Consider the following 16,902-nt stretch of genomic DNA (forward strand, 5'->3'; position numbering starts at 1 on the left):
CAGTATGTATAGAAGATACAAAAATTATTTTAATATAAAAGCTCGTAGTGATTTTTCTTTTTTTCAAAAAAAGATTTTATTTATTTATTCATAGAGACACAGAGAGAGAGAGGCAGAGGCACAGGTAGAGGGAGAAGCAGGCTCCATGCAGGGAGCCTGGCGTTGGACTTGATCCAGGGTCCCCAGGATCAAACCCCGGACTGCAGGTGGCGCTAAACCGCTGCGCCACCGGGGCTGCCCTCATAGTGATTTTTCTATAAGAGATTAATGCAAGTCATAAATTTAAAATAAAACAGTGTCTTATTGGCATAGTAGCATGGAATTCAAATTCAAAACTAGCAGAGTAAATTCTAAAGGTTATAAAGAGGTGCTCACATATTTAGATTCCTCCTGCAAGACTGGGCTATGTTGGTGCTAGAAAACATTGGAAAATAGCTGCTTAAAAAATTGTTCAGGGGAAATAGGGTATCCAACTTTTAAACTCCAATTTTCATCTCTGCTCTTAATCATAGAAAAATTAATTTCAGATAAAGAAGGCTTAAATGGGAATAAAAAATACATAACTCATACAAGATCATGGAAGAAAACGTATTTGTGAAATGATAGAGCAAGAGTTCTCAAGCCAAATATAAAAATTATCAAAACATATACACAAACTATATGAAAATAATAGGCTTCTATTACAAAAAACATAAAAATTGAAATAACAAGAATGCAGATGAGAAGGTATTGAGTCATCTATAATTTTTAAAGAGTTAATATGTATATATAATAAGTACATTTAATAAATCCTACAAATAAGCAAGAGAGAGATTTAAAGCCAAAGACTGCAAAGCTCTTGCATACCACTTTAGAATTCCAAAACTCAAACAATAGTTTTAAAAAATAACTTTATTGGCACTCAGGAAAATGAAAAAGGACATTTACGTGATATGATGTGTAGTCAGTCCTGACATCATGCCTTCTTATAGCTCCAGCTCACCAGACCCAGGACTCCATTAACCTTTGGAAGTTTGTCACCCTGTTAGGCACCCAGAGCTCCCCTCCAACCTTTGGCTCAAGTTGCGTAACTAAATGGGACCTGGAAGATGTAAGTTTGAATAGAAAAACACAGCAGTCGAATAGACAACACTAGCCCAGGGTATCTCAACTCATGAGACTACTAAAACAAAAATTTATTATACAAAGAACCTTGAAGGAGAGGCTTACTGTAGCACCCTAGTGGTGTGTGGCAGTCATGACCACTCAAGTGCCTGTAACTCCCCGAGACAGGCAAGGTCCACACAATATCTAATAAAAGGAGGGGCAGAAATTGTGACACATCTGACACAAGTGGGAACAGTCACCTTACCAAGAAGGTACAAAGCCAAATGCATTGGCAGGACAGGCTACAAGACTCAGAAACCAAACCTTTCTGTGAGAGGCTTCAAGGCAGAACACCCTGGGAGTTTTCATAAAGCCCAGGCCCAGCAAACACAACACCCATGCCAAGAAACCAGGGAAGGAAGCAGTGCCCATGGCCCAGCTCTGAGAGGGACAGAGACCCTTGGGAAAAGGAGCAGAGCACAGCCCCACATAAGACAATGGTGTGGAAATGAGGTTCCTTACCCAGAGAGGCTATAAGTGCCAAGTTCTCCAGCATCACGTTGCAGTACAGGTGTCTCTGAGCCTCATCAAGGAGCCTCCACTCCTCCTTTGAGAAGTACACAGCCACATCCTCAAAGGTCACATGGCCCTGTTGTGATGAGGGCAGGGGAGTGCATAAGCAGCCTCTCTAACCAAGACCCCCAGGCCATGGCCATGGCCCTCCTCCTCAGCTCCTCAACTCAGAGGAGATCCTAGGTCCTTCTCCAAAGGTACCTGCTCTTCCTTATGTCAAACTCCTCACTCTGTCAGTCATCAGTAGGAATTGATGGGAAAAGAAGTTGTCATCTACTTTCTAGAACTGGCATATAGAGTACCTACCGCTCTCCTGAGAGTCCATTCCCCTGGAGTTCCTCAGATCATTCCACTTGTGCTCATCCTCTTTGCTTAAATGCTGAGAACAAAGACCCTGAGTAATCCATTCAAACTCCCTTCCCATTTGCACAACATTCTTGGGACTGCACCTGCTCTATCTTCATCCTATGGCTGCTACATCCCCAACACCATTGCCACATTCTGGTCCATGTCACAGGCACCTCTCTGGCTTCTCTACAAGACATCTGCATGTGGCATCCAGGGAGTGCTTGCCAACTGCAGCCAGATTCAGAGGCACCTCAAGCCTCTGATGGACCCTCCTGCCAGAGGCAGTTCCCGCCTGCTCCTCTGCTGCTCTGAGGACCACCCCACCTGGCCTGGCTCCTTGTTTCATCTTCAGCCAACCAGACCCTCCATGGACCTCAGGTAGCCTAAACCCCCCTTCCTTTTCAGTGTTGCATGTCCTATACATACACTCATAACCTCTTTTCTCTCCACCCACACTCATTCAAAGCCCAGCCTCATCTGCTCCCATCACACGCCAGTGTAAAAATCATTGCTTCCAGTAAAAATCATTTGCTTCCAAGCTTGTCAGCTTGTCTGAAATTCCTCTGGCTCTACCAACAGTTATCAAAAAAAGAAAAAGAAAAGTCTGAGCCTGGAGAGGGAAGAAAAAGTATCAATACTGACCTCTGCATCATCTGACTCCCATTACTTCCTTGTCTCTGAACAGATCCCATAACCACTTCCCCTTGGAAGCCTGTGCCAGTAGCCAACACTTTCCCCTCTCACCACCACACCCCCCACGGTCAGTACTGTCCAGCTTCTGTTAATGAAGACTGCCAGCACTACCCAGATACCCAGTCCTTGGACAATAACCTCCACATTCTTCCCCCTAATGGCACTGCCACCATAACTTGAAGAGGTCTCCTCTGAAATAGGACATATTATATATGCCGTTAACCTACTCAGATATCTTCAATCTCAATTCCTCCTTTAAATTCCACATTTGTTTCTAACTGCCAACTTGACATCTCCACTGAGGGGTCCCTGGAATATCTCAGACCGAAAGGGCAAAAGCTAACTCCGTGTAGTGTGCTTCTGTTAAGTACTCCCACTACTGACTTTCCATCTCAGTACCCAATGCTTCCACATTTCAGTTGTGAAGGCTAAACATCTTGGGGGCATAACTGACTGTTCTCTCATCCATATAGCAGAAAATTGTCCCTGCTAACCAAACAGATTGAGAAACCAACCTCTTCTACCAGCTTCAGAGCCATTGCTATGAACCATCAACTTTCCCCTGGACTATTATAATAGCTTCCCCTGGAGTCTCTGACCACCTTAGGCTGCCATTCCAGGGCTGACTTCTGCCCCCATCCGTCAGTTTTCTGGGCCCAGCAAATAGAATAGGGACCCACAATTCATTCCCTGAACACCCAACTCACTGTCATCTCTAAGCATCTGAACTCACTGGTTCCTGTGGCCAGGTAACCTTTCATCACATACTACTGGTTGAGTATTGCCCCAGAAAGTGAGTCCTACCCCTGACCCCATCTCAGTTGATGGTGTTTCCATTCTTGCAGGTGTTAAAGTCAAAACCCTGCAGTTAGCCAGCTCCCAGAGATCCAGATCCAACCACCTCCTCCACTTCCACAGCCACCCCTCTGGTCCAGCCACCGTCAAGGGTGTTCCAGGGTGCTCCAGACTACTGCAATTATCTCCTTCCTCATCCCCACAATCTGTTCTCCACTCTGAACTCCTTAGAGGACTTGTTCATGATAAGTCAGATTACCTCCCTCTTCTGTTCCAAATTTTCTGTGGCTCCCCAGACCCTCAGAACAGAGGCTCAACTGTTCAGCCAGCAGTACTAGTTCTGAATCCTGCTCCTCCCTGTGCCCTCCTCATTCCCACTAAAGTAGACTATGGTTACTTGAACACTGTCAATTCAGCCTCATCTCCAAGTATTTCATCTCCAAGTATTTGCAGAAGACTCTTCCCATCCCAGGGACAACCTTTGGACTCATGTTACATTGGTTGCCAGAAATGTGGACTTTATCATACAAGCCCAGGACTGGATTCAAGATTCAGGAATCTGGGCCAAGGGAAGCCCCCAAAGTCCCCAGACCTAGAAGTGGGAGCTAGGAAGGCAAAGAGTTCATGAAACCACTCTCCCGGGGATCCCTGGGTGGCTCAGCGGTTTCACGCCTGCCATTGGACGGGGGTGTGATCCTGGAGTCCCGGGATCGAGTCCCGCGTCGGGCTCCCGGCATGGAGCCTGCTTCTCCCTCTGCCTGTGTCTCTGTCTCTCTCTCTCTCTCTCTCTGTCTATCATAAATAAACAAAAATAAATCTTAAAAAAAAAAAAAAAGAAAGAAACCACTCTCCCTCAAACAGGGAACCATGCAGATGGGGGTCTGGATGTGGGAGGGCTTGGGACACGATCCTTGCTGTGCCAGCTCCATGCGGACTGAGAAGAGTGGGGCAGGGTGACCTTCGCTGAAGGTCACAGTCCTGCAAAATGGTAACCCTGCAGTCCTGGGAAAGCTCAGCTTAGCCCTCCATCATGGATTTGGGGCAAACAAAGCTCTTTTTCCTTATAGTGCAGCAGTGATGCCCCTACAAGCTCTCCTTCCACGTCCTGGATTAGAAGCTAAAATTCACAATTGTTCTTTTGCATCTGTAATAAAGAAAACAAATTCTCTGTATGTCTAGGGAAAATACTTTTGGTAATATGGATTTGGTTTAAAAAAACAAATTATTTTTCAATTCTGCTTCATATGATGGATCTGTTATGATTTTTTTAAAGATTTTATTTATTTATTCATGACAGACACACACAGAGAGGGAGGCACAGAGACACAGGCAGAGGGAGAAGAAGGCTCCACAGAGAACCCGACTTGGGACTTGATCCCAGGTCTCCAGGATCACGCCCAGGGCCGCAGGCAGCGCTAAACCACTGTGCCACAGAGGCTGCCCTCTGTTATGATTTTTAATTGTAGGTTAATTTTTTAAATTGTTTTATAGCTTGGTTAATTGTTTTATATAATATTGTTGCACAGTGAAAATTGTAATTAATGTTGATTCCTAAGTCTGGCTTTTGAATGTATTCCTTCAAACTGTTCTTTCTTCCTCACTAACACATCTCTCCCTTTATTTTTCATTTATCCTTGAACTGTTTCCTTATGTAAGCACACACAAACATACACATAAACATATATACTTTTCTTCTCTCCTATAGAAGTAGAAAATTGTAGGAACTATTCCTGGTGTATAAAAACCTGCTTCTTTACTTTTTACAATCAGTAAGTAGTACTTTGTGTCAATGAGTCTTTGTTTATCTGACAAGTTATTTCTTGTGCTTCCAGTTCTTTTTTCTTTTCTTTTTTTAAGAATTACTGCTTCAACTAATAAACTCTTCCATGTTTCATAATATATTTTTATGCTTTATTTTATGTGGGCATTGTGGGTTCTGTTCCACATTGAGGGAAACGTGAAGATGGTAATGCATATACTTTTATTTTCCCCTATGTTCTGGAGTGTGATTAAAATCCATACCCCTAGACATTGCTGTCATGGGTTTGGCCAGCTCAGGAATTACCTTCTTTACTCAGATGGAAGCTGGGATCCTGGAAAACGCCATTCTCCTTTTTCTTTCAACTTCACTGTGGTCTCGGGGCATGATCTCAGGCCCACAGTCCATAGTCTTAACTGACTAGTCTCAGTCAACCCCTTGGTGCTTTTCTGCAAAATGAGACAATGGCAGCATTTGGGGGGAATATTTCCTGGATGAAACTAAATGTGACTGTGTCTCCTGTTTGCAAAGAATTGATGAGGTTTTTTTGTTTTGTTTTGTTTTGTTTGTTTGTTTGTTTGTTTGTTTTCAGTACCACCTACCTTCTTAGTGACTTCCAGGGTTTTTTTTGTTTTTGTTTTTGTTTGTTTGTTTTTAAAGATTTTATCCATTTATTCACGAGAGACACGAGAGACAGAGACATAGGCAGAGGGAAAAGCAGGCTTTCCACAGGGAGCCCGATGCAGGGCTTGATCCCAGGATCCCAGGATCATGACCCTAGCCGAAGGCAGACACTCAACCTCTGAGCTACCCAGGCGCCTTGGCTTCCAGAATGTTAAGCTTTGCCCCAATTTCTCCAAGTGAACGGAGCTGAAAGTTTAATCTTTCTGTTGTCTCACATATCAGTTTGTTGTATTTATACCAATACTTCCATGTGCTAATGAATGTGTTTTTATAAAAAGTCTTAAAATCAGGGTTGTGTAGTCTCTAACGCCATTCTTTTTCTTTTCTTTTTAAAGATTGTTTTTATTTATTTATTTATTTATTTATTCTGTGTCTGAGAGACACAGAGAAAGAGGCAGAGACATAGGCAGAGGGAGAAGCAAGCTCCCTGTGGGGAGCCTGATGTGGGACTTGATCCCAGGACCCCAGGATCACAACCTGAGGCAGACACTCAACCACTGAGCCACCCAGTTGCCCCTTTGTTCTTTTTCAAAGTTATTTTGGCCATCCTTGGCCCTTTATATTTACATGTATATTTTAGAATCTGCTTGTTAATTTCTACTGGAACAAATCTACCAGGATTTTGTTATAGATTGCATTTTATCTATAGGCTGACTCTGAGAGAGTAACATCTTAATAGGAAGTATTCTGGTCCATAAATATGGTATATCTCTCCTTTTATTCAGTTCTTGAGTAGCTTAACTCCAAGCTAAAATCCTATATGTGAACTTTCAGGCCAACTATAGGCAATTAGAAAGACTTCACCTGGCAAGCCTTCTGGGAGAAAGCTGCCCTCCCCACAACAGACCTGGTGCACACTCAGGGAGTTACAACCAATGAATCATTCTCTTTCTGCCCACAGCCATGCTTTTTTTTTTTTTTTTTTTTTTTTAGATTTTTTTTTTTTTTTAATTCATTCATGAGAGACAGAGAGAGACAGAGAGAGAGAGAGGCAGAGACCCAGGCAGAGAGAGAAGCAGGCTCCATGCAGGGAGACTGACATGGGACTCGATCCCAGGTCTCCAGGATCAGGCCCTGGGCTGAAGGTGGTGCTAAACCGCTGAGCCACCCAGGCTGCACCACAGCCATGCTCTTGTGGGTATCTGCATTCCTAGACTAGGGAACTCCATTCAGAGTCCTTTTCATAGGTGGGAGCAAAGGCAGGACTCCACTGAAATAGTATTCAGGCACCTCTACCAAGACCCTCTTATGGGGGGGATTTGAAGACCTTCCACACTTTGACTTAGTACTCAGCACTCCCAGTACTCCTAGCCATTTCTCCTCCCCCGCCCCCCCCCCCCCCCATACACTGAGTCTGTTTGTACAGGGCTACCCTGGCAGTGAGATCCTTAATCTGCACTAACCTAACTGACCCTCACCCAGTGCAGTTCTGGCAAGTAAAATTCATGGAAGCCAGCACCCTTTTCTCTTTTGGGCCTCTCATTTATACTATCTTAGTAAGTGAATAAAGACTTGTTACTTTTTGTTTTCCTCAGTATCCTATTTGACTTTCACCAAGAAGTTAAACATCTTATTTATCTCTAAGTGTTAATATATCTGACACTATTAGAGGCTGCAGTATTTTTAAAATTAGCAGTTATTTATTGCTATTATGTAGAGTAACACTTAATAGTTCTAGTAGTTTTATTTTTAGTTTCTAGGGTTTTGTAGGTCCTATAGGATTTTCTCCATATACCATCACGTCCTCTGTTAATAGACGCAATGTTACTTCTTTGTTTCTAAACTGGTCACATCATCATTCCCTTTTTCTTCCTTCACTGCCCTATCTAAAAACCTTTAGCAAAATACCTTCCTTTAAAGAGAATTACTTTAGCAGCATCTCACAAATTGTAATGTGTTGTGTATTTGTTCTGCATAAGGTAGAATTAATTCACTTGGACTGGAAAACTTCAGTGCTATGTCTAGGAACTCTGGATGTCTGGCTTTGAGCGTTTGTTGAGATAGGGCAGTGGGACTTATTATGTTCTGTTTAAAGTCCAAAAATCCCATGGGGGCACCCAAGGCCAGTTTGTTTACTGATGGTTTTCAAAATTGCATAATTGATTAGGCATCTTGATTTTACTTTTAGCAGAAGGGCATAAAATCCTTTTTGGGAATACTGACTCAAATTATCCTTGATCTGAAGATGAATCATATCCATGTGCAAATAACAATTCTGCAAAGCTGTGCCTGGGTGACCCACACTCCTTTTATTTTACTACAGTATGTCCTTTAACTCTCCTCTCCCTCCCAGCATAGGGTCCCCCTGCCTTTTTTTAGTTTCAGGTGTAGAATTTAGTGATTCATCACTTACATAGTGATGAAGTTTTGGAATATAGGTGAGATCCAGAGCCTATGACCGAGAAAGAATTCTTGAGACATCTTTGGTGCAAAAATGGTGGTTTTATTAAAGCACGGGGACAGGACCCGTGGGCAGGAAGAGCTACTGCCACAGGCCTGTGAGAAGTTCCTGATTATAGACCTGGGAGTTGGGAGGGGTTTGGGGATAGTGTACTCTCTAAAGAATTTTGGAAGCAAAGTTTCCAGAACCTTGAGGGGGCTAGCTATTGTTGGGAAAAGGTCATTTATTACCACCTAATAAAACATTTGTCATGAGGCCCTTCAGATGTACATCGGTGGGCCATGTGCTTGGCGGATGATTGCCAACATGTATCTTGTGGGGGGGTGGTGTTTAGAGATAAAGGAAACTCCTAAAGGAATTTTTTTATGTTAAAGTAGACCTACAGGATCCTGGGGTCAGGCTAAGATTGCCTTTTGCCCTTAGTAAAGTATTAACATCAAGGCAGTTGAGTCTCATACAGGAAAGTCACTGCCTATTTCATGGACTTGTCAATGTGCTTTGTTCTCAGCTAATCCTCTGCTCCTCCATCACATAGGACATCCAGTGCTCATCACAAGGGCCCTCATTAGTACCCATCACCCATTTAACCCATCTACCACCCACCTCCCGTCCAGTACCTTTTAATAAAAGCCTCACATCTGGATGTTCTGAAGACGTGTGAGTCTTTTCAATTATCTAGACTCATGAAATGTTTGCAGTTTATGATACAGATAGGATAATTCATATGATCCTCAACTCTAAATAATAATGAGAAGACAGTTTGGGGGGAAAAGAAAATTGGCAGTACTGGAGTAGTGGGTGAGGAACCATTGTTGCTGTCTGGATGGCTTCTGGACATTTGTGGTTTGTGGTTGTTCAAGGACTACAGTCTTGAGAGGGAAAGTATAAATATAGGACCTGTAGTCAGTAGGTGTAGGATTGGGGAGATAAAAAATAAGTGAATGTCAAAATATTTTGAAAGTTAGGGAAAGTCATTTAAGAATACACTGTCTTGGCTAGTTTTCTTTGTCCTAGGGAAAGTGAAGGCAACAGAGAAGATACTATAGCTGAAGAGTTATGGGTGGTGATACAGTATGATACTAAAGCTTGTCCTGACTATGCCTCTGATCCAAGTCTGATCCAAAACAAACTTTTAAATACAGAGAACAAACTGGTGGTTGCCAGAGAGGAGGTGAGTAGGGGTATGGGTAAAAAAGGTGATGGAGATTAAGAAACAAGATAAATAATGCCAAATAAACAAAACCAGGCACACTGTTGTTTATAGCTGCTTTAGCCACAATTGCCAAGACTTGGAAGCAATGAAAATGTCTTTCAAGGGACACCTGGGTGGCTCAGCGGGCTGCCTTTGGCTTGGGGCATGATCCCAGGATCCTGGATCGAGTCCCGCATCTGGCTCCTGTGGAGAGCCTGCTTCTCCCTCTGCCTATGTCTCTGCCTCCGTGTGTGTGTGTGTGTGTGTGTGTGTGTGTGTGTGTGTGTCATGAATAAATAAATAAATCTTAAAAAAAAAAGAAAATGTCTTTCAGTAGGTGAATGGAAAAATAAACTGTGGCCCACTAAGACAATGGAATATTATTCAGTGCTAAAAATAACTGAACCAATCAACCCTGAAAAGACATAGAAGAACCTTAAAATCACATTACTAAATGAAAGAAGCCGATCTGAAAAGGCTACATACTGTATGATTCCAACTATATGACATTCTGGAAAGGGTAGAACCATGGAGAGAGTAAAAGGATCAATGGTTGCCAGGGATAGGGAAAGGGATTGAATGAATGAATAGACAGAGCAGGGAAGTTTAGAACAGTGAAAATCCTATGTATGAGAGTATAATGATGGAGACATGTTGTTAGACATTTATCCAAATCCCACTGATGAACAACACCAAGAATGACCCCTAATATAACTATGGGCTGTGGGTGATAATAACATATCAGTGTAAGCTCAACAATGGTCACAAATGCACCATTTTGGTGGGGATGTTGATAATGGAAGAGGCTGTGGATAGCGGCAAGGAGAACAAAAGAAATCTCTCTACCCTCCTCTCAGTTGTGCTATGAATCTAACATGTCTTTAAAAAAATAATCTTAAAAAAGTTTAAAAGACAACATAACAAGGTATATGGTAATGAAACTCTAGATGGTTTGCAATGAAATAATGGTACAAGGCAGGGATTTATGGATGCCTTACCTTTACCCAAATGAATTATTGTAATGAGTATAATATCTAAATAAGGAATTCTCTTACTGAAATTATTTTGGAAAGGGACGATGTGAAAATCTGCAAAAAGAAAAAGTTCTAACATTTACTTAGTGCCTTGTGAGAGGCTGAGAGCCAGAGAATGATATCATATCTTTGCTTTATCTACATATGGCCATAGTGGTGAGACTATTTGTCTTCAGATACCTTCTCATCTGCTTGAAGCTAAAGGTCAAGGACTGACCCCAATGTATTTAAGATGAATACAATCTGGATTCATCTATATAATGTGTTTCTAATACTAACAGATTAAAATGTGAAATAATTCTAATATTACTTAGTTTTTAATATCCATTTGTCTGGCTATATCTATTTCAAAAAAACCCTTTTGGGAAGTAATATGCAGGGATTGTTGCCTCCTAACTACACCCAAAATGCTGTGTTCTACAGCAGAGCCACAGATCTATGTGGAGTTTATAACCAAGGAAAGAAGCCATTGAAAAAAGTGTCCAAGGATGCCTGGATGGCTCAGTTGTTGAGCATCTGTCTCTGGCTTAGGTTGTGATCCTAGGGTCCTTGGATGAGTCCCGCATTGGGCTACCCACAAGGAGCCTGCTTCTCCCTCTGCCTATGTGTCTGCCTCTCTCTGTGTGTCTGTCATGAATAAATAAATAAAATCTTAAAAGAAAGAAGAAAGAAAGAAAAGGAAGGGAGAAAGAGAGAGAGAGAGAGAGAAAGGAAAGAGAAAGAAAGAAAGAAAGAAGAAAGAAAGAAAGAAAGAAAGAAAGAAAAAGAAAGAAAGAAAACGTTGCCCAGATACATAGATATAAAATTCTCTGTATGTCTGGCTTGTGATATTATGTACCCTAATGGTTATAGTCCATGTTTTGTGGATAGAGGACAAGAATCAAGAAAAACAATATTTGCTAAAGAGTGTCATAGACTATTTGGGCTCATATGCTTAGTAATAATAGCCCCAGAGGCCACAGTGTGTACTTATGAGAAACTCACTGGTATGTGCAAATTAAAGAATTGGGAGTGACTGCTTCCCATATGATATCCTAGAGACATTGAGCATTTTGGAGCCCATAAAATGTACTCAGGTATCACCTCAACAATAAGCAGCCTAAGGCAGGGATGCCTGCATGGCTCAGTCCCTTAAGGGTCAGACTCTTGGTTTCAGCTCATATCATAATCTTGGGATAGTGGGATCATCAAACCCCTTGCTGGGCCTTGAGCTCAGCATGGAGTCGGCTTGAGATTCTCTCCTTCTCCCTCTGCCCCTGCTCGAATTCTCATTTTCTCTCTGTCTAAGATAAATATTTGCTTCTCCAGATGGAAGCAGAAGTAGATCAAGGACAATAGCCTGGAATCTTGTCAGCTGTAACAGCCAGGTGCCAAGCAACTAGGGACCACTTACAAAGCCAAAGCCTAAACTTACTCATACTAGCCAATCCTAAACTGTTTACCTGGTCTGCCTTGCCTTTCTCCCAGAAACCCAAATAAAGGTGGTACCCTAAACCTTCCCCTTGCTCCTATATTTTACCTCCTGACCAACCCGGTGTCTTTCCCATGTGGTCCTCTGTGGCATGTCTCCTGTTTCTAGAACATGTGAATATCATAAACTTTGTTTTCCTGAGCCCCTCCCTTATCTCCCCTTGTGGCCACACCTGATTGACCATTTCTTAAAAGAGTACAAAATAATGAGGAAAATAATTTTTATACATTTTCAAAGAACCCTTCCCCTAATCACTTACAGTTATACCAGAAAAATAGTAACTTTTGTGTAGGGAGATCAGAGGGACAAAGTGAAAAAGTTACTATTACCAATAAAGGGAAAACAGACACTATATGCCTCCTAATATAGTGCATTGAGAAGGACAAAACAATATTTCTGTGTTTTCAGTACTCTCAGCAATGGAAAGGGATTATTTTCTGTAAATAAAGCCCTCAAACTAAGACATTCAATCAACATCTTCTCTCACTGATTAGATAAAATGGTATTCTTTCACATTCCATTAGGATTAGATTATTTCAAAAGTAGATTCCATCTTTTTCTGCCACTCTTTTTTAAACAATTTTTTAATTTTTATTTTTCTTAAAGATTTTATTTATTTATTCATGAGAGACACAGAGAGAGGCAGAGACACAGGCAGAGGGAGAAGAAGCAGGCCCCATGCAGGGAGCCCGATGTGGGACTGGATCCCAGGACTCCAGGATCACACGCTGGGTGGAAGGCAGGCACTAAGCTGCTGAGCCATCCAGATGTCCCTTTAAACAAATTTTTAAAAAGATCTTATTTGAGAGAGAGAGTGCCTGTGCCCGTGTGTTTGAACTGGGGGGGAAGGGCAGAGGGAGAGGGAGAGCAGATTCCCTGCTGAGCAGGGAGCCTGGTGCAGGGCTCAATCCTAGGTCCCTGAGATCATGACTTGAGCCACATAGGCGCCCTCTGCCACTTTTAATGAATATCCTATTAACACTTTTAATAGCTTTCAGAAGTTTGCGAAATCCCAAATATTTTTTAGTTATTTGGGGATTAATTAGAATTAATCTCTACTCCTCATGCAGACACTGTCACTGAATTTACAGGTGAAATGATATTCACTTCCTGGCAAGCAGATGATATCACAGAACAAACCTTTTTGTCTGGCATATGTGTCCTATTGAGATACTTCACCGATGCTGTGGTAGCAGTCCCTGTCCTGGGAGCCTAAACTGTGTAAATAGCTTTTCTTTTCAGGTAAGTATCATGCTCTCAGGAAATACTTATCTCAGGAAATCCATGATTATTATTTTAAAAATTGGCCTTCTGGGGCAGCCTGGGTAGCTCAGTGGTTTAGCGCTGCCTTCAGCCCAGGGTGTGATCCTGGAGACCCAGGATTGAGTCCCACACTGGGCTCCCTGCATGGAGTCTGCTTCTGTCTCTGCCTCTGTCTCTGTGTGTGTGTGTGTGTGTCTCTCATGAATAAATAAATTTTTAAAAAAATCTAAAAAAACCCTGGCTTTCTGATCTGGGGTGGGGAAGGAGTCTTATGTAGATGATAGGTAGATAGACACATAAATGGTGAGCGCCCACTCTGAGTAGTCACCTAGTATCTGTGTGATACCTGCTGCTGGTGTATGTGCATGTTGTTTTGGTGTTCTCTTCTGTTTTGAGTGGGGGTATGTTATGCTAAATGGAATCTTCAAAGATGTGTCTCTAAATTTCTATCATCAGTGGGAGATTGTTAACCATATTTCTCATATAGACCAGTGAGAGACTCGTTTATCTATCATGTACAGAAACGCAAAAATTGTGTAAAGATAAATAGGGCAAAAAGATTGTGGGAATATGAATAAAAGAATAACTAGGACTTGAAATCTTAAATGGAAATGTTATCCTGGAATTTAAACAGATTTTAAAGTGCCTCATTTGTCTTGTTGTCATACTAATCTGATACTCTCCACCCTCCAATGACCATCCTTGTGGATTGACCCATTCCTGTTTCTCTCTCTCTCTCTCTCTCTCTCCCTAGCCATAAAATCTCTTAGCTGTAGTATGATTGTACCCAAATGTATGTCCATTTATATTTCTTTTTCAAACAAAAAAATTAAAATGCTGACCAGATACTCTGTTAGAATAGCAGGAGGCACTTAATTTAGACCCTCCCTAGGTCTCCACAGAACCCCTAAGATTTGGGGAAATTATGAGCCTTTTTTGCTTTCAAATCACTACAAGTCTTTAGGGGCCAGAGGGATGTATAACCCAGCAATGTCTTAATTGTCAGGCTTTTTGTTTTGTGCAAATATTTTAAACTTCCACAGTCAACTTTATTATTATAATTATAAATTATTATTTATAATTTTATTAAATTATTATTATTATTTATTATCCCACATGTTTCTATTATTTCACTTCATTTTGTGATTCTTCTTGAAGATGATGCCTGGTTCTTTCCTTTACCCCTTCTCTTATTTTGTTTCACTTGTCTTTTTTGTAACCTAGGTTCATTACTCTAGTGATTTTCTATATTTTTTGTTTCAACCTTAAATGGTGTTATAACATTATAGCTTTCATATGAATATATTTTTAAAATATTTTATTTATTCATGAGGGACACAAAGAGAGAGACGCAGAGACGCAGGCAGAGGGAGAAGCAAGCTCCTTAAAAGAAGCCTGATGTGGGACTCGATCCCGCATCCCAGGATCACGCCCTGAGCAGAAGGAAGATGCCCAACAGCTGAGCCACCCAGGCATCCCTCATATGAATATTTTTAACAAATCCACATATAAATAAAATTAAAGTATATATTCACTTTGACACACTATCTCCCTCCTCCCTCCCACATTCTTCAACTCTTAGAAAGAACATTGCTGCCAATGGCTCCTTCCAGATTTTCATATATATATATATATCCAGTAAAATCTCTGAGAATGCTCCTCTAACTGACCTTGTGCCAATTCCTTCTCTTTATTCTCTTGTCAAATATCCTAATCAATGTCAGTGGAATGCATGTGATCACTGCTAATAGGATCACTACTTCTGTCCTCACACCATGTCCCTACCAGGTGACATATGTGCTAACTCAGTTGTATTCCTCCAAAGTTAATGACTTGCATTACATAATGTATTTATTATGAGCAAGGCAACTGAAATAAAATCGTTAAAAAATTAGATCTATATCTCCTTGATCCAAAATAAATTGTTCTAAAAAAATAAAATAAAACAAAATAAATTGTTCTGGAAAAAATAACTTTTTAGGTTCTAAAAATAAGTACTATTGAGGTAAAGGGTGTGAGTCAAACTGGCAAGCTGAAAGAAAGCATGAAAAGTTTCAAAATGTCTTCTAATTTTCAGGCACCTTAATGGCATAATATTTAATTAATTATGGTTTGTGATAGGAAAGAGAAATAAAATTTTGTATCAGAAAAAAAATGAGCCATAACGTTTTTGCAAATTGATGCTAGAGTTGAAAATAACAGAACATCATTTTCAGTTCCATTGCATTTTTATGATCACATATGAGACAAACATATTTCATAAGTGTATAAGGTGTCTGTTGAGTACTGCACATTGCCATCATTTGTTTTTGGTTTCAATAGTCTAGTTTTTTTACTGAGGTCGTGGTTGACAATTCCTCTTATATATATGTATATATATTTTTAAAGATTTTATTTATTTTTTCATGAGAGACACAGAAAAAGAGGCAAAGACATATGTAGAGGGAGAAGCAGGCTCCTCTCAGGAAGCCTGATGCAGAACTTGATCCCCAGAATCCGGGATCATGCCCTGAACCCTGAGCCGAAGGCAGATGCTCAACCACTGACCCACCCAGGCATCCCCCTTTTATATTTTTTATTTAATTAAATATTCTTGTGTTTAATTTTAATTTGTTTGTTTAGTATCTACTAATATTTTTATTATATTATAATATTTTATTATTAAATTAAAATGCCATTGGTATGGACAACTCGAAATCATAAAAATGCACTCCAATATTTTTATCTAAAAGGTCTGTCATTCTTTACAATTTAAATACAGCGTGTTATTTAGTTCTAATTATGAGGTTGAAATAACTGTTTCTATGTCCAGATAAGTTAATATCATGCAATAAATAACATAATTTCCCCAGAAATTGGTTATATTTATCAGGAAAAGTATATGCATATGCCTATTTATGTATTTGTTTACTATGGTTTTCATTTTGTGCCATGTGTTGGCTTTGCTTCTTGTTTTGACTTTTCTACTTCTATCCATTTTCAGCATAAAGCTTTTGTTTGTACCCATTATCTTCGTTCTCCTTTCATTTTTATATTTGATAATTACTTGAGAAATGTTAGAAATATCCCCATTAAGATTGGAACTGTAGTGTAATACTGTAACAGAATCTTTACAAATATTATCTTGGGCTGCAGCTTCTTCTGATAGTATTTATTTCCTCATATTTTATTCTATTATTTTTTTTAAGATTTTATTTATTTATTCATGAGAGACAGAGAAAGAGGCAGAGACACAGGCAGAGGGAGAAGCAGGCTCCATGCGGAGAGTCCGACGTGGGACTACTTGATCTCGGGTCTCCAGGACCGTGCCCTGGGCTGAAGGCGGTGCTAAACCACTGAGCCACCAAGGCTGCCCAATTTCCTCATATTTTAATAGAGTTTTATTTTATTTTATTTTTAAGGTAGCAAGATATCTTTTTATAAAGATTATATTTATTTATTCATGATTGATGTAGACAGAGAGAGAGAGGCCGAGACACAGGCAGAGGGAGAAGTAGGCTCCATGCAGGGAGTCCGACGTGGGACTCGATCCCGGGACCCCAGGACCGCGCCCTGGGCCAAAGGCAGGCGCTAAACCGCCGAGCCACCCAGGGATCCCCTTTA

Source organism: Canis lupus, chromosome 1 (assembly GCF_003254725.2).
Source record: "Canis lupus dingo isolate Sandy chromosome 1, ASM325472v2, whole genome shotgun sequence".
Lineage (NCBI taxonomy): Eukaryota > Metazoa > Chordata > Mammalia > Carnivora > Canidae > Canis > Canis lupus.